This window comes from Oryctolagus cuniculus, chromosome 9, assembly GCF_964237555.1.
Source record: "Oryctolagus cuniculus chromosome 9, mOryCun1.1, whole genome shotgun sequence".
In the NCBI taxonomy this organism is placed as follows: Eukaryota; Metazoa; Chordata; class Mammalia; order Lagomorpha; family Leporidae; genus Oryctolagus; species Oryctolagus cuniculus.
In genome coordinates, this window is record NC_091440.1 from 89307918 (window position 1) to 89326314 (window position 18397).

At 48.6% G+C, this 18397-nt stretch overlaps 1 protein-coding gene across 3 annotated transcripts in view; it reads left to right on the plus strand.

The window, feature by feature from the left end:
- Positions 1 to 437: 437 nt before the first annotated feature.
- The window catches only part of BID (BH3 interacting domain death agonist), a 35339-nt gene continuing 17379 nt past the window's right edge, over positions 438 to 18397 (plus strand). The window contains exons 1-2 of one of the 3 annotated variants that reach the window (XM_008250129.4): positions 699 to 971; positions 3718 to 3761. The gene's annotated coding sequence lies outside the window, so the exon portion shown is untranslated. The other 2 variants (XM_008250130.4, XM_008250128.4) reach the window with 2 other exon arrangements.

Below are 18397 nucleotides of genomic sequence, written 5' to 3' on the forward strand. Positions count from 1 at the left end.
CATCTGCTGGTTCACTCCCCAAATGGCTGCAATGGCTGGAGCTGAGGTTACTGGAGCCAGGAGCTGCTTCCAGGTCTCCCACCTGTGTGCAGGGGCCCAAGGACGTGGGCTTTCCTCCGCTGCTTTCCCAGGTGCATTAGCAGAGAGGTGGATTGGAAGTGGAGCAGCCAGGATTCAGATCGCTGTCCACATGTAATGCCAGCTTTGCAGACCAGGGCGTTAACCAGCTATGCCACAGCACCAACCCTGCCATAGTCATTTAAGAAAAACTGGCAAGTACAAAAAATGTACAAAGAAGAAAATCACTGATTTTATTATTTTAATACAACTATATGTTTTTTTTCCAGCCTCCCCTACTTTTATCATTAGTTTTTATTTAGTTTCTGTTCCTATGTTCATTTATAGCAAGTTTCTCGGCCCTATTTGCTTCCTCCTCCTTTCCAGAAACTTGCTTTCCTGTTTCTGTTTCTTTTTTGTTGGGGTCACGTGCGTTCCTCCTTTGGGGTGCGCTGCAGGTGCCAACTGTGGACTCCTCCGGACAGAGGACTGGTGAGTAGGGGCTCAGATGACCCTTGGTCCTCATGCCTTTACCAGACGTTTCCATCCTTCGAAGTTTCCAGAATTGCTCTCCTAGGGGTTACTCTGAAGGCAGAGCACCACGAGAAGGCGTCGCTGGAGGGAGGGGCCACCTTCCCTGACTCTGTTGGGACAGCTGCCGTCTGGCGTTGCGACTCAGCCCCGTCATCCAACTTCTTCCCAACCGGAGCGCCAGGCCGGAATCGGATCCCCCTTTCCCCGCGAGCCCTCGCCGGGGCCCGGGAGTCCCGCGCTGCGGGAACCCGCGCGGGGAGGCAGGGGGCGGGCCCGGGCGGGGCGGGGCGTGCGTGCGGTGTAGAAAGGAAGCTGCCGGCTGCGAGCTGCGTCCTCGAGCCCAGGGGACTTCGCGCACGGCCCGCGGCGGCGGCTGGCTGGTGAGTAGCCTCTCCTGCTGGCGGGCGCCCCGGCTTGCGCTCCCTCCCCCGCGCCTTCGGGGTCCGCGGTGAGCTCCAGTTCAGGGTCCGCCACTCGTCAGCTCCCCCTGGGCCGAACCCAGCCCCCCTGCGCCCTGTGGTAGCCCGGGGAGGGGAGAGCAGACTGGGCCGTAGGGTGCCGCCCCCGACGTCCACACTTCAGCAACCACTCCCGCCTGGGTCTGCTTCGGAGTGGCTGCGACGCCGCCGGAGGGGCACCTTCCTGGAGCTGGCCTGGCGCAGGAGCAGCCCTGTCTTGCGGAAGCGGCGCACCCCTTGGAGGGCAGGAGGAGGCTTTGTCTCCTCCACATGACACGTGGCCCCGAGCGCGCGGGCAGCGAGTGAGTGAGGGGCCCTGGGCCAACTCCAGAGATGCAAAAACCGATGGGAAGGGGCCGTTTAGATCCTCCCGGACCCACGGCAGGGCCCAAACCCCAGACCAGATTTAAACCTTAAACTCTGATCCAAAGCACTTTCTCTGCACCTGCAGGGCCCGTGTGGCCAGAGGGGACAAGGCATTCCCTCCAGTGACTTGGAGGTGGTTTGAAATGATGTGCTGATAGCTACTGTAGGAAACAGTGTTTTGAATGGGTTGAGTGATGCGTTGAGTGACCGAATGACCTCAGGCGTTCTTGGGAGAACTCAGAGACCCTCATCACTGAGTGGCTGAGCTGACACAGTTTCGTTTCTGCAACTCACAAATATGAATGTGCACCTGGAGCTGGGGTCGTGATGGCACCATAGTGCTGGCAGTGAGGGAGTGGCTTGAGCAACACAGAGAGGCCTTTGGAGGTGGGTTTGGGCCTGGGCCTCCTGGGATGGCAGATGGTCTGTGACAGACCCGGGGAGGTGGGGAGGCACAGGGCAGGGACCAGCAGGGAGCTTCTCACACGACTCTGCGACCCTGTGACTGCACTAGGAGAGCTGGGGGAAGCCCCAAAAGATGTTTTTCCACATTCCATCTCCACCCAGGCAGCGCACTTGACTCACCCTGAAATGGAGACACAGGCATATCTCCTGGGCTGTCCTTTGTTGAAGCAGACTCTGCACCAGGGCCCCAGAGTCCCCTGGGAGTCAGCGATGACTCTCTGCAAGAGAATCTGGTCTCAGAACCAGGAGGAAGGTGGCTTTGAAAGTTTCTGCGGGTGGAGCTCTAGGGTGGGCATTTGATGTCAGAGCCTTCAGATAAGTAGAATTCCAGTTTTCTTCTGTCTCTAATGTGAAGTGGACAGGTGGAGACTGAGCAGGACGCTGTGAGTGTCAGTGTTCAAAGCCCAGCGCCATCCTCACAGGACAGGGAGAGTCCTGGTGCTGGTACCCAGGCACAGACTCTATGCTGTTGGCTCACGAAAAGACTTGCTCTGGAGCTGTGGCCACTGGGAGTGTTTCCGTGCCTGTTCCTGTGGTCAGGATGCACTAGGTAGGGGCTGAAAGGGCAGCTTGGGCAGCAGTGTCCCTGCCCACCCCACTGGGCTTCCAAACACAGGACCTGATTTCAGCTCCTCAACTGCCACACCTGCTAGTTACCAAAGGGGCCACTTGTGCCCTTGTGCTAAGCCATTGATGCAGGTTTGAAGCAGGCAGCTGATTGAGTCTGAAGAGAGGAGGAAGGGCTTGGTCAGTTGTAACACACGGAGCTTGCTATGTGCCACAGACACAGGTAAAAAGGCTCTGTGTGCTCATCAGCTCAGACATCACAGTAATTAGAGACCGGGTTATTGTCCTCATTCTTCAGGTGGGGAAACAAGCAAGGAGAGTTACTTGCCCAGGGTCACAGCCAAGGGTGTCAGGCTCCACACTCCACCTTGCACTGTCCTGCGTGGAGGCCCAGACCTCCCACTCCTCCAGTCCATCGCCTAGACCTGCTGGGTGAGAAACAGAGTGCATGCCTTTCTGTGCACCTGCCTTCCCAGCTGGGTTGCAAGGAAGCCAGAGTTGGGCGGGGACAGTGTGCAGGTTTAGTAGGGCAGTGTCAAGGGCACCCTAGCAGCCTCCTACAGCCCCTCCCCCTCTCACAGTCTTTATTTCCTTCCTCCTCCTCTCTGCCTTAGTCCAAATAGGGAAGTTTCAACTAAAAGACAAACAAGATTGTCGAAATTAACCATAAAGCAGCCATTTCTGGAGGTGCTGATGGTTTGCAAATTAAATTCTTGGTTGGCGTTTCAAGTGTTATGTCCAGGAGACATAGAAGCCACCAGCTAAGAAAACAAGGAAGTGGGTTGTTTGAATTACACTGCCCTCGTGAAGCAAGTGGGCCTTACTGAGTCTTCTCAGCTTAGGGGTTTTGGGAGAGAGAAGGAAGGGGTTTGAAAGGGAAGAGACCACCATTCAAATCCTGGAGCAGACTTGAGTGGGGTTGAACTCACCAGAATGACAGATGTTCTGTCCTGGTGGCCATGGGCAAGAGGGGGCTGCACAGAAGTGAGTCTGCGGCCATGTGGGGAGAGGCCTGTCACCTGGGTCTTCCTGCCAGGGCTTCTGCTGTTGTGGATGAGATTCCCCCAGCCATGCTGATGGCTGTGCTGCTGACAGTTGGGCAAGGCAGAGCCTGCCTTGAGCACTGGCTCCTTCATGAGTTAACAAACCTCTGAGTCCTGTGGCCTGGGTCAAGGGTAGGCTGGTCTTTGCAGGTCCAAGTGCAGTATGTGTGTCTGTGTGTCTGTGTGTAGGATCCAACTTGCTGAATCTCCCTGTGCTTGTTGTACAGGTGCTCCCTGACTTACACTGGGATTACATCTTGATAAACTCACAGTAAGTTGAAAATATTCTAAGTTGAAAATGCATGTTAGGGCAGGCATTTGGCCGGGTTGACCACGTCCCCTGTTGCAGTACATGGGTGTTCAATACCCAGCTCTACCTTTCTGCTAATGCAGGTCCTGGGAGGCAGCAGTGATGGCTCAAGTGATTGGGTTCCTACCACCCATGTGGAGACTTGGATTGAGTTCCTGATTCACAACTGAGGCCCAACCAGTGCAGGCATTTGGGGAGTGAACCAGTGAATGGGAACTCCATCTCTGCCTCTTAAATAAAATTTTTAAAAAATTAAACAAATTCATTTAGTGCACCTAACATACCACACCTTGTAGTTTGGCCTGGCCTGTGGTTGGGCACAGGCATTTCACACAAAGCCTGTTCTGTGTAATTTATTGACTGCCATCCCAGAGTCAGAAACAGAATGGCTGTATGGCTACACTTTCCATTGTAAAGTGAAGACATTGTGAGTCAAACCATCTTGAGTTGGGGCACTAGTTCATATTAATTCTTGCAGTAATTCTGCAAGCTGTGTAGATAGGAAGCGTAGGTGCTGTGGGGGCTGTTTCTCATGAGTGATTTGTGCCTGGACCTATGTTCAGCTGGCCACAACTCTGGGCCTGGACTGGGACATGCCTTAGGTGCTCCTGCTTGGGTCCCCCACACTGTCCTAAGCCACAGAGAGGGGAAGGGTCTTTTTAATGGCCGGTACATGCTGGGCACCTTCCCTGTTTTCTCATGTGGTCCTCACAAGGCAGGGAGTAGCCCTTTTTACAGATGGGGAAAGTGAAGTCACGCTGTGGATTCGAAGGCAGATATGACCTTTCCAACTTTAGGGGCTCCTCTGGGGACCAGGAGTACATAGGCCTTTTTTATGTATGTATTTATTTTTTTAAGAAAATATTTATTTGAAAGACAGAATGACAGCAGAGAGAGAGAGAGAGAGAGAGAGAGAGAGAGAGAGGAAAGATCCTCTGATTCACTCCTAAATGACTGCAACAGCTGGGACTAATCCAGGTCAAAGTCAGGAGACTGGAACTCCATCCAGGTCTTCCACCTGGGTGGCAGGGGCCCAAATACTTGGGAGAACTTCCACTGCTTTCTCAGGTGTGCTAGCTGGATCAGAAGCAGAACAGCCAGGAATTGAACCAGCACTGTTATGGGATGCTGGCATCACAATCCACGGCTTTACCCACTGTGCTGCAACACCGGCCCTCACGGGCCTCTTACTAGGCAGGTGAAGTTAAGGACTGGAGCTTCTCTGGGGTTCATATCCATTCTGCAGAGCCAACTGAGGTCAGAGCAGGGGACCTGGCGGTGGGTGCCAGGCATGGGGTAGTAGATGGGAGTGGAAAGGGGCTGTGGCATGAAGACACCTGGCAGATGGCAGACGTGTGTACCTCTGGGGTCAGTGCAGGCCCATGATCTGTTGCCGAGGAACTCAGTTTCTATGATCATGAGATGCCTCTGGAATGTACATGACACAGTCTGGAGGCAGCCTGCTGCATGCATGAGTCCCACCCACCATCTGCCACGCTCAGCTTAGCTCAGTGTGTTATTAATACAGAAGGCACCATCTGTGAAGTCAGACCTGGCATCCGAGGGGGCTGGGAGAGGCCTCTGTACTAGGCAAGCATCTCCCAGAGACAGGAAGGAGGAGGCCTCTCTGGCATCTGGTTGGAGGAACTCTGAGCTTGGCGTGCTGGAGGTCACTGCTTCGGGGACTGACTCCCTTCCTTGCCTGGGCCCAGCACTGCACAGCTACTCTGGAATCCAGGTAGGCCCTGCTGAGGCTGAGGCCATAAAAGAAGCTTGATCACAGCCTCCCACAGAACTTCCCAGGAGGGCTTCCTCACGTGGCCCTGGGAAGGGAGGTGGTGTGGCTCTGGGCAGCTAGCTGATGCAGGCTGGCTGATTCCAGGGGCGGTGACAACACAGCTGTGGCAAGGGTGCTTCCTGCAGCCCATCACACCCTCCCCACCTGCTGGGCATCTCCATTCCTCTTATAGCCCAAACCTGACTTCACCTGTGGCCCAGGCAAGGGGAGGCTGGCTCCTGGCTGGGAGACCACCTGACACCTGGGATCCACTGCCTCCAAAAGCTGCTTTTCCTTCCCTGTGTTTCTCCTTACACCCTGGAATGCATCTGACCTCCAAACCCTTCCTTGCCTGGCTGACCAGGGACTGGTTCAGAGCCCCTGCTGGAGGAGCTCCATGGGTGGTGTTTCACCTGTGAGGGACCACAGTGGCAGCGTCTTCACAGAGGCCTGCCTTCTCCCCGGCTGTGGGTTGCGATCCCTCTGCAGATGAGGAAAGAGTTTTCTGCCAGGCCATGGAGAGCTGCTGTTACCCACCACAGGCTCCTCTGGTCATGTTGCTGGCCCTCTTACCCTCTCTTGAGATTACCACATCCTATATCAGCGTGCCTGGGTTTCTGTCCCAGCTCCACTCTGATCCCAGCTTTCTCGCTCTCTCTCTCTTTTAAAGATTTATTTATTTATCTGAAAGTCAGAATTACACAGAGAGAAGGAGAGGCAGAGAGAGAGAGAAAGAGAGGTCTTCCATCCGCTGCTTCACTCCCTAATTGGCTATAATGGCTGGCTGGAGCTGCGCCTATATGAAGCCAGGAGCCAGGAGCTTCTTCCATGTCTCCTATGCAGGTGCAGGGGCCCAAGGACTTGGGCCATCTTCTACTGCTTTCCTAGGCCATAGCAGAGAGCTGGATCGGAAGTGGAGCAGCTGGTTCTATATAGGATGCTGACACTTCAGGCAGCGGCTTTACCCGCTATGCTACAGTGCCAGGCCCCCCAGCTTTCTCTTAATGCATACCCTGGGAGGCAGCAGGAGACGACTGGAGTGGTGGATCCCTGTTTCTCATGTGGGATTGAGTTCTGGGCTCCTGGCTTCAGCCTGGCCCAGACCTGGCTGTTGTGGGCATTTGGAGAGTGAACCAGTGGATGGAAGCACTCTTTCTGTCTCTGTGACTTTCAAATAAATGAATAAAATTTTTAAAAATTTAACTCATTTGGAATGTATTTCATATATCACAAAATTCATCCATTTAAGTATACAGTTGACAGGTGCTTAGTATATTCAGAGCAATGCAGTCATCACCACAGTCTAATTTTAGGACATTACAGCACCCCAGAAAGAAACTTTTTTCACATAATTGATAACTTTGCTTTCTTCCTGCCTTCCCACCTTCCCACCCTGGGAAACCCTAATCAAGCTTTTTCTCTATGACTTTGCGTACTGTTGTGGATATGTCATATAAATGCAATCATGCACTATATGTTCTTTTTTTTTTTCATTTTAAAAATTTATTTATTTGAAAGGCAGAGTATCAGAAAAAAAGAGATCTCCCATCCTCTGGGTCTTCCACGTGGCTGGTAGGGACCCACCATTTTCTGCTGCTTTTCCAGGCGCATTAGCAGGAAGCTAGATCTGAAGTGGAGCAGCAAGAACTGGACCTGATGCTCCAGTGGGATGCCAGTGCCACAGGTGGTGACTTGAGCTGCTGCTCAGCAATGCCAGCACCACTCTGTGTTCCTCTGTGACCAGCATAAGGTTTTCAAGGATCATCCATGTTGTAGCTCGGAGCAGTGTTTCATTCCTTCTTTTGGCTGAATAATATTTTATTGAAATGGATATACCACATTTAAAATTTTTCTTTTTCAGTATTTTATTTATTTGAAAGGCAGAGTTAGAAAGAAAGATAGATAAATAGATATATATAGAGAGAGATGTTCTATCCACTGGTTCACTCCCCAAATGACTGCAATGGCTGGAGCCAGGCTGCTTCAAAGCCAGGAGCCAGGAGTTTCTTCTGGTTCTCCCATGTAGGAGCAGGGACCCAAGGACTTGGGCCATCTTCCACTGCCTTCCCAGGCACATTAGCAGGGAGCTGGATCAGAAGTGGAGCAGTGGGACTCAAATCGGTGCCCATATGGGATATGCCAGCACCACAGGTTACCCACTATACTACGGCACCAGCCCCAAGGACAATTTTTAAGTGAAACAATCTTTATACAAATATAAAATGATAAAACGAACATGTCTCAAAAGAATTCATTCAGCTAATGAAGGAACTAGCAAGGTGACATAACCAGTTTCTTAACAATGTGAATTCCTAAGGTGCCTTCCAATTCTAACATCTACTTTTATGAATGGAAAACCAGCAGCAGAGAGCTACAAGAAGACAGCCCACTCCCTACTCCCCTCACCACTGCCATCAGAGCAGGAGAGTCCAGTTCCCTGGGGGCAGAGCCAGAAATAAGGCCCAAGAGCCCTGGGCTTCCTCCTTCCCTCAGCCAGGGACCACAGGCTCTCTGCCCATGCTGATGTCTTTCTCTGGTTGGACTCCACCAGTTCACTCACTGGGAAGAGTCAAATTTGTCTTCCTGATAAATAAATAAATAAATAAATAAAATATTTTAAAAATTGTTCTTTAACAGTTAAAAAATTTTAAGATTTATTTTACTTATTTGAAAGGCACAATGACAGAGAGAGAAGGAAAGACAGAGAAAGAGATTTTCCTTTCTCTGGTTCACTCCCCACATGGCTGTTACAGCTGAGGATGGACCAGGCTGAAGCCAGGAACCAGGAACTCCATCTGGGTCTCAAATATGGGTGGGCAGGAACTCAGACACTTGGGCCAGCTCCTACTGCTTTCCCCAGGCACATTAACAGAGAGCTGGATCGGAAATGGAGCAGCCAGGACTCAAAGCAGAGCTCTGTATGGGATGCTGGTGTTGCAAATGGTGGGTTATTAATTTGCTGTACCACAAGGCTGGCCACCATGGTTGCTTTTTTTAAGATTTATTGATTTATTTATTTGTTTGAAAATCACGCAGAGAGAGAGAGTGAGAGAGAGAGAGTCTTCCAACTGCTGGGTCACTCCCCAGTTGGGAGTTGCAGCCAAAGCTGCATCGATCCGAAGCCAAGAGCCAGGAGCTTCTTCCAGGTCTCCCATGTGGGTGCAGAGACTCAAGGATGTGGGCCATCTTACACTGCTTTCCCAGGCCATAGCAGAGAGCTGGATCGGAAGTGGAACAGCCAGGACTCAAACCAGCGCTCATATGGGATGCAGTACTGCAGGCGGTGGTTTTACCTGCTACACCACAGCGCCGGCCTCCGTGGTTGCTTTTATTTGCAAGTCTCTTGAATGTCTGGCTGAATGGAATATGTATGGATTCTCAGTTCATTGCAGTTCTTCATCATCCAGCCTCTGGAAAACTCCACAGTGTGCTTTCTTGGGTGAGAATTGTTACCAGTCATGGAGGGGAAGGCGGTTGCAGGAGTCAGTTTCATGGGTTCTTTTCCTCAGCTTAGCATAGAAATAAAAATCCAGGAAACAGTTTGCAAAGAGGCAGAAACTTTTATTTCACAGAAAAGCATATGGTCTGAGAGGAGACCAGATGAGAAGTGCTCAGGGTTTTTAAAGCATTATTGTTTTTTCTGTTGGGTCATTCTATGGGGGTGCCCTTTGGACGGGGGTTTTACATATGGTATGTTGATTGGCTTGGGGCTCATGGAGATAGTGGGGGTCTCCTGGAGACAGCCTGTCTCCTTAGGGGCTGAGCCCCTACTCTGCCAGCTCTGGTGAAAGATTGCACCCACCCTGAAGGTGGGATTTAAAACCGCAAGGTCACGCATGCTGCAGGAGAAGCTATGAGTGGGGGAGATGCCGGCTGCCTGGAGACAGGTTTTCCAGCCACAGCTGGCGGCCTGCCTGTGCAGGACATTCTACCTATGTCTGATGGGCCCACAGACCCCAGCCCCACTGGGTGACCTCAGGAATGAGAGGAATAATGAAGATAATAATAATAATGGATAATTGTTATTGTGTTTGTTGTGAAGTATATTTGACCTCATGGATTCTGTAGGAGGGTCTCAGGCACCCTAGGGTTTATTGAAACATACTGTATCCTAAAGTAATTTACTGGTGTGTTCTAGAGTGTGGGGTTGGGGAGGGTATAGTGAAAGACAAAACTTGGAAACTGAGTTTTATTGCATGGATTTTAATATATGAGTCCAAAAGGAAGCAATGAAACATGCCACAGTGTTAGGCAGATTTGCTCGCTTTAATGTGCTGTGTTCTTTGTCGCTCACAGATGCTTTTGAATTCAAAGAGAAAGATTATTTCTCTATGCATAGCTGATATTGTGAGTGGCAGAATTTTTGGTGCTTTATGTTGACTTCATTATGGTCTTGATTTTTTTTAATAGGGTGGAGGACAAAGAACAAAAGTTCACCATTTATGAGAGCCAAGAATTGCCAGTTTCATTAATAGGTAACCAGATCTTGGCTCGCAGGATTCACTTTGCCTTTGACAGCGGTTTTGATGTTGCCTTCCAAAGATTGGACCCTACATTTAGAAGGGAAAAATTTTCAAAACACTTTATATTTTTTTTTAACTTTTATTTTAAGAATATAAATTTCCAAAGTACGACTTATGGATTACAATGGCTTCCCCCCATACTGTCCTTCCCACCCGCAACCCTCCCCTTTCCCACTCCCTCTCCCCTTCCATTCACATCAAGATTCATTTTCGATTATCTTAATATACAGAAGATTAGCTTAGTATACATTAAGTAAAGATTTCAACAGTTTGCTCCCACACAGAAACATAAAGTGAAAAATAATAGATGATTTTTTAAATGATGATGAAATCAGATCAGACTTATTGTCATGTTTAATCCCAGTGAGAGTCAAGTTGGGAATTGATAATTTCTTTCTTTTTTTTTTTATAGAAGATCAGTTTAGTATGCATTAAGTAAAGATTTCAACAGTTTGCACCCCCATAGAAACACAAAGTGAAATATACTGTTTGAGTACTCGTTATAGCATTAAATCTCAATGTACAGCACACTAAGGACAGAGATCCTACATGAGGAGTAAGTGCACAGTGACTCCTGTTGTTGACTTTACCAACTGACACTCCTGTCTATGGCATCAGTAATCTCCCTATGCTCCAGTCATGAGTTTCCAAGGCTATGGAAGCCCTCTGAGTTCTCCGACTCTTATCTTGTTTAGACAAGGTCATAGTCAAAGTGGAGGTTCTCTCCTCCCTTCAGAGAAAGGTACCTCCTTCTTTGAAGACCTGTTCTTTCCACTAGGATCTCACTCACAGAGATCTTTTTGCCAGAGTGTCTTGGCTTTCCATGCCTGAAATACTCTCATGGGCTTTTCAGCCAGATCCAAATGGCTTTAGAGCTGATTCTGAGGCCAGAGTGCTATTTAGGACATCTGCCATTCTATGAGTCTGCTGAGTATCTCGCTTCCCATGTTGGATCACTCTCCCCTTTATTTATTCTATCGGTTACAAGACACTTTATATTTGAAATTAGCATTGAGACTCTCAGAGGGTCCCTGGAGAGTCACATAGGTTTAGTCATCCACCTTATAAGAAGAAACATACCATAAACAAAATTAGATTTAAGTCTTCCTATCCTAAGAGCTATGAGTAGCCAAGAGTAGTTGTCCCATTAGTAGAGGGACTCCTGAAACCTCTGGTGGTGTTTGTGTAGATAAAATGCTATCAGTGTAAATATCCAGAAATTGTGGGCATAATAGGAGTGGCCTTGCTGCACATAATACACTTTTGTCTTCAGGGGAAATGCATACCACATGTTATGAAGTCGTTATGGATAGGACCCCAGAAGAGAATTTGACTCTTCACTCTTCTGGTCGTGTTGGTCGGAAAAAGAAATCAGAGATAGTCAGTCTTGGTCCTCTATAGATAGTTTGGGGATTTTGTGCCTCTGTGTATGTGCGTCTTCAACAAAGGAAAGAATCAGAACCTTGTAGGAAAGGACTGTACTAGCTGAACCAGGCTGTTGTTCTAACATCTCTTTGGCAACTTCAGAGCCCACCAGTGCCCTGGGGCAGGATTTCCAGGGTTCTTTCTAAGTGGGAAGGGTTATAGTGTTATGAAAGCGGACTGCTGGTCCCAAATCCTGAGAACATGACTTGGACTGGACCAAAAGCACTGATGGGGGAATTGTTGATGTTTTAACTTCTGTTTTCTAAATGTATGAGGGACTTTTTACATAGGTTCAGCATAAAGAATCTGTCCTTTTTCAAAGAAATTTTTTATTGTGGATAAATTTGATAGAAGATTTGCCATTTTAACCAGGTTTTTAATTTTATTTTTATTTTGTTTGAGACAGAAAATGAGAGAGCTCCTATTTGCTGGTTCACTCTCCAAATGCCCCAAATGGCTGGACTAGACCAAAGCAGGAGCCAGGAACTTGATCTGGTTCCCCTCTGTGATCAGGTTCCCCTCAGGGACCCAACTACCTGAGCTGCCTCCCCTCCCCCTGTCTTCATTAGCAGGAAGCTGGAATCAGGAACAGGAGCAGAAAACAAAGCCTGGCACTCTTGTGGGAGGTGGGCTCCTTAACTGCTGAGCTACAGGTCTGCTCCTGATCATTTGTAACCATAGTTCAGTGGCATTAAGTACATTCACATCTCCAGAACTCTTTGAGCCTTCTAAACTGAAACTCTATGCATTAAACATTAACACCCCGTTCTCCACCCATCTCCACCCCCTTGGCAACCATTGAACACTTTTTCTGTGAATTTTATTACCTTAAGTACTATTAGAAATAGACTCACACAATATTTGTCCTTTTGTGACTGGATTATTTTGCTTAGCAGCGCTTTTCTAGGTTGTAGCATGTGCTGAATTTTCATTCTTTTTAAGGTTACATAACGTTCCATAGTATGTGTATACCACATTTTCTTGAATGTCCACTGATGGACATTCAGGCCGTTTCTACCTTTCAGCTATTGTGAGCAATGCTGCAAAGAACATTAGTGTACCAAAAGCTGTTCAAGACCCTGCTCTCAGTTCTTTTGCATGTATACTCAGAGGCAGAAATCAAGATCAAATGGAAATTCTATTTTTAATTTTTTAAAGGAACTAGCATTTGTGTCCTTTATTTTTAAAAAGATGTGTTTATTTTATTTGAAAGGCAGAGTTGGAGAGAGAGAGAAAGAGAGAGAGAGAGAGAATCTTCCATCTGCCCAAATGGCTACAACAGCCAGGGCTGGGCCAGGCCAATGCCAGCAGCCAGGAGCTTCTTCCAGGTCTCCCACATGGGAGCAGGGACCCAAGCACTTGGGCCATACTCCGCTGCCATCCTGGGCACATTAGGGAGCTGGATCGGAATTGGAACAGCCCCTATATGCGATGTAGACATCTTAGCAGCAGCTTTACCTGCTATGCCACAACACCGGCCCCCATTTGTGTCCTTAATCTAAAAACTAGGATGTAATTGGAAAGATTGGTCACATGAGCCATGTTTGTGACTGACGCCCATGTCATTAGCTATGACATGCTACGTTTAGAGGAACTGAAGTTGACCTCATGGAGCAAAGTCCACAGAATCTTCCTAGGAAAACTGGATCACAGTATGGTCAAGGTCACATCCTGGCAGGCCCAGACATGTACTATATTTGGGGGATGTGAGTAAGAGCCTGAATAGATGCACAGATACTGGAGGGTCACGGATAAAAACAGAACTCTGATCACACCTGCAGCAAACAGCCCAGGGAGGCAGCTGCTGGCTGGCAGACGGGTAGGGGAATGACTTCCATAATTATCAGCCCCAAATGGCTGGAGCTTGAATAACTGACAGATTCCCTGGTTTTTTGTCCCGTGACTAGTCAGAGAAAATGAAAGGCACCTGTAATTAGTGGGCTGTTCAGTTCTCCTCCACTGGTATGCAGCTCCACAGGCCGACAGCCTGCTTGCAGGGCCTGCCTGTGGCCTTGCCTTTATCTTCTTCGTGGAGCTTTTCCCCTCTGGTTGCTTTTGAATCTCTGGGTGAGTCCTGTGCTAGTGCAAGCTCTGAATGCACAGCCTTTGTGCTTGGCATTCGATGGGCCTGCATTTCTCTCCATAGGGGCCATGCTCCCTTATATACACTGCAGGTGAGACCTCATGAGTTTCCTGTTGTTGGCTTCCTGCCCTCTGGATAGCAAATCAGAGAAGCTTTCAGAGGTCCACTCTGAGATTCCTTATGACGATTTCCAGGTGGAAGTTGATTTTGTGACCTTGGTGGCTTTATATTTGTGCAGGAAATGTAAGGAGGCTTAGCTGGTAATGAACACTTTTGCCGCACCTGTAGGAACAGACAGTTCAGTCTAATGAGCTCAGCCCTGTTTTTGTATCAAAGAATATTCTGGAGATTATTCTCACAGGCAGGAAGAATGTCAGGAAATCAGAGAGGAAAGTGTGAAAGACCGAAATGAATCATCCTTTAAGGCATTCGGATCTGAAATGCCCATGAGAGCATTTCAGGCATGGAGAGTCAAGACACTGTGGCAAAAAGTGACCTACATGAAAGATCTCTGTGAATGAGATCCTGATGGAAAGAAGGGGCCATCAAAGAAGGAGGTACCTTTCTCTGAAGGGAGGAGAGAACTTCCTCTTTGATTAGGGCCCTGTCTAAATTATGTCGGAGTTTGTGAACTCGAGGCTTTCATAGCCTTGGCAGCTCATGACAAGAGCCTCGGTGATTACTGACGTCATAAATAAGAGTGTCAATTGTTAAATCAACAACAGGAGTCACTGTGTACTTACTCCCCATGTATGATCTCTGTCCTTAATGTGTTGTACTATGAGAATTAATGGTAAAACTAGTCTTCAAACAGAACTTTATACTTTGTGTGTCTGTGTGGGTGCAAACTGTGGAAATCTTTACTTAGTATAGAGTTGAACTTGTGTATATAAAGATAATGAAAAGTGAATCTTAATGAAGAATGGGATGGGAGAGGGAGTAGGAGGTGGGACAGTTGGGGGTGGGAGGGTGGTTATGGGGGGAAGAACTGCTATAATCCAAAAGCTGTACCTATGCAATTTATATTTACTAAATAAAAGCTTTCTATAAAAAAAGAAAGACTCTGAAATGGGCCAAAAGCATTTCCCCCATTGTCTTGAGCTGCCTCCTAACTATGTAAGTTGTAGAAAACAGGTATTAACACAAAAGATTTCGTCCATAGAAAGGCAAATGCATTTCTCCCAGTGAAATGCACTTGGTTTCTGGCTGGGGGATGTAAGCATTCTGTAAATTCATTTCCTGTTTCCTCCTTGCATATTTGTACGATTCTCAGTGGTCTTCACATCTTACTGTTTCCCCAGTAAATAATGAGTTAAACACAGTCTTTAACATGTTCACCAGAGGAAACCAAAGGGACCAGAAGGAAACCCATATTCTCCAGACCCATTTCTCTGATGGGGATACCAAGGCCCCAAAACATAGGGTGTTGGAAAGTCCTTTCCCTGCCCACTTCTTTTTCTGGTTAGTTCTTGGGTGTTCTTCAGGCCTGACCCGCATGGTGCTTTCTCTCCTCTGGGTTCGTAATCTAGGTCAGGTTCCTTGTTCTACTTTACGCTGTTGGCTTACCCCTTTCCTTACACCTGGCACTCAGTGGGCACTCTGAATATTTAGTGAGTGAATGATTGATAGGGTTGTTAGAGTAGCATATGCTTTTCTTTCATAGTGGTTACCATTTGTAATTATGTATTTTTATGAATACACTTCATGGGGCAGGAACACGTGGGCCATTTTTACCATCGTGCCCTCAGCTCTGTGCACAGTGCTTTGCTTGGTGAGTGCCATACTCAGTGCCATGGCTGGGTCCTGATGGGCCAGGGGAGATGGGCAGGGTTTGTTCCCAGGCTTTAGTCTAATACACCCTCCCCGGGGGCTGTTTGAGGGACCTGGAGGTCTGCATGGGAGAACAGGGAGGACCCTGTGACAGCCACAGAGAGCTCTGCCTAGCTGAGGATTTTGCTCCATAAAAAGGTCTTCTTTCCACAAGTTCTTGGGAAGATTGCTCCTGCACAGTGTAGCCTAAGCCTCAGCGTTGACTGTGTAGGGTTGGTGCTGAGCTGGGCCTTTGTGAACTGTGGGATTTTCAGTTCATTCAGGTTCACTTGGTTTCCCAGGGTGCGGGTGAGGCCTTTGGGGCCTTGCGAAGGGGAAGGCAGGAGTCAGAGCAGACCCACCGTGCTGTTGTCCACTTCCCTTTGCATTCCCAAAGACTGAGTCCTCTTTCCCAACTGCACGCAGCAACAGGGTGGTGGAAGAGAGCAGGAGTCTGTTCTGAAGTGAGCTGCAGTCAAGGATCAGCACGTGTGCCCGTCAAGGTGTGCAGGTCAAGGCCTTCTACTGATGGGTTGGTGACAGGAGCCAGAGTGTTCTTTGTGATGGCAAAGCAAGCTCAGGTTTGGGGTCCCTGGATGGATTTTGGGTTACTCTGTCTGAGCAAACAGACAAAATAGAGTGTGGTATTGGGATAGCTGTAGAGGTGGTGACTGAGTCCTGAATCTCTGTGGTTCCACCGGCTTACCCTTATCATTACATCACTCCCGTATTACATGAGTTAATCTTTAGCAATGAGTTGCTTTGCAGCCTTCAAAGGAAAGATCGAGGAACTGCAGGCTGAGGGAGAGAGCCTCGGGCCTCACCAAGCCTACACTGGATATGTCAGGAGTAGGGGCTCAGCTTCAGTCTTGCTGGTGAGGAATAGGCCCAGTGGTGGGCAGTGACCTGCCCCAGCACCCCCACTCGGGCCACTCTGCAGCCACTGAGAGTTCCTGCCCTCACTGGGTGCCCTCAGCTTCAGCCCTGTTGCTAAGAACTGGAGCATCAGCGTCCTCTTTGCCAGGGTCTTGTGAGAATTGGAGACTGCACCGGTTGTGTGCTGCAGCTGTTGCTGCCTGATGGCCATTGCCGGGTCCTTGTTATCAGCTGTGACACAGTTGGCTGTCCCCATCCTTGGGCCCCACGTCAGAAGATCCTAGCAACTACAGGGCAAAAGTACTCAGAAACAAAATGGTGTCCTTACTGGGCATGTCCAGACTTTTCATTTCTCCCTCAACAGTACAGCGGACAGCTGTTTATGTAGCATTGACGTTGTGTTACATATCATAAAGTCACCTAGAGAGGATTTAAAGTACACGGAGATTGTGTGTAGGTACTGGCAGGTGCTTGAGGGTCCAAGGATTTGTGTCGTAGAGCCAATCTCCATAGCTGCTGAGGGTGACTAAGTTGGCCATCCCTGTAGCCAGGCTCATCAAGGGACTCGAAGTCCCAATGTGCAGGTTTCCAGGCTGCCGAGGTCTTGGCTGTGCTGGTGCGGAGGTGAGGTAGCTGGTTATTGCCTCCCATTCCCTGCCCTCCTGGCCACTGGAGTTGTCCTTCTTGCTGGCACTTTTAGTTAGGACTGGGGCTTGGGGATGAAACCACTGCTAACTCAGGAGCTTTTGTGGTTTCTTGTCATATCTTCATCCCTATCGTACTGGCCCCGCTTATAGCTAACATTGACTCAGTTTCTGCTTAAAAAAGGAATGAACTCAGAGGTGTGACCCCAACACAGGCAAGTGGTCTGCCCTGAAAGTCATGCATCTCCTGAAGCCGTGGGGCCTAGGAATGCAGGCCATCCCTTTAAAGACCTCTAGGCCACCTGTTCTGCAGGAGGCAACCCCAGGTGTCCTCGAGGTCACAGCCCAATTGGGGTGCAGTCACTTTTTTATTATTAATTTTAAAAAAATATTTATTTGAGTGGCAGAAACACAGAGAGCTCCTATCTGCTGGTTTATTCCCTACACACTTGCAATGGCTGGGATTGGTCCCAGCCAAAGCCTGAAACTCAGCCCAGGCCTCCCATATGAGTGACAGAAACCCAACTACTTGAGCCATCACCACTGCCTCCCAGGGTCTGCACTGGCAGGCAGCTGCAGTCAGGAGCCAAAGCCAAGCATAGAGCCCAGGTGCTCCCGCCAGCCCCTACAGTCACTTTTGTCTTAATTCCCGGGAGCCCAGTCCAGGATGGCACTTTGTACTTCCACTGTGCTCTTTCTTATTTGATTCTAGACTTAATAGGAAAAGGCCACACCAGGGTGCTAATCACAGTCCTGTTTTTAGTGGTGAAGATTTTTAAACTGTTTAAGTGCCCAACATAGGAAGTTAATGGTATGTTGGTGCATCTGAAGACACTAGAACAGGGTTTTCAGATCAGGCACTTGACTTTTTGGTCTAGCTAAACCTGTATGTAGGATGTGCCACTCCCCTGATACCCACTATGAGCTGTCTGTATCACTTCCCCAATCCCATGACAAGCAGAATTGTCTACAGGCATTGCCAAGTCCTTCCTGAGGGCCGCAATCACCTCTGGTTGAAAACCATTGCAGTAAGATAAAGGCATTAGGATGTTTTGGAAGACTGTATTGGAGTGAGAAAATGATAACACTGTAGATGAAGGCAGAAGACTATGGAAGTTTATGTGTAGATGTGTATGTGTGTGTCTGTGTTTGTACATGCACACATCTGAAAGGAAGTCAATCAAAATGTTTGCATGAGTTATGTCTGGAGTGCTGGAGTGACAGATGAATATTTGCCCCCATGGAAATTTCTGAAGTTGACTTCTTTTTAAAAAATAATCTACTGATTTATTTGAGAAGCAGAGAGATAAACAGATCTCCCACCCCATCCCACTAGTTTATTCCCCAAGTGCCCACAACAGCCAGGCATGGGCCAGGCTGAAGCCAGAAGCCTGGAATTCAACCATATGGGTGATAGGGACCCAATACCTGAGCCATCGCCTGCTGCCTCCCAGTGTGTA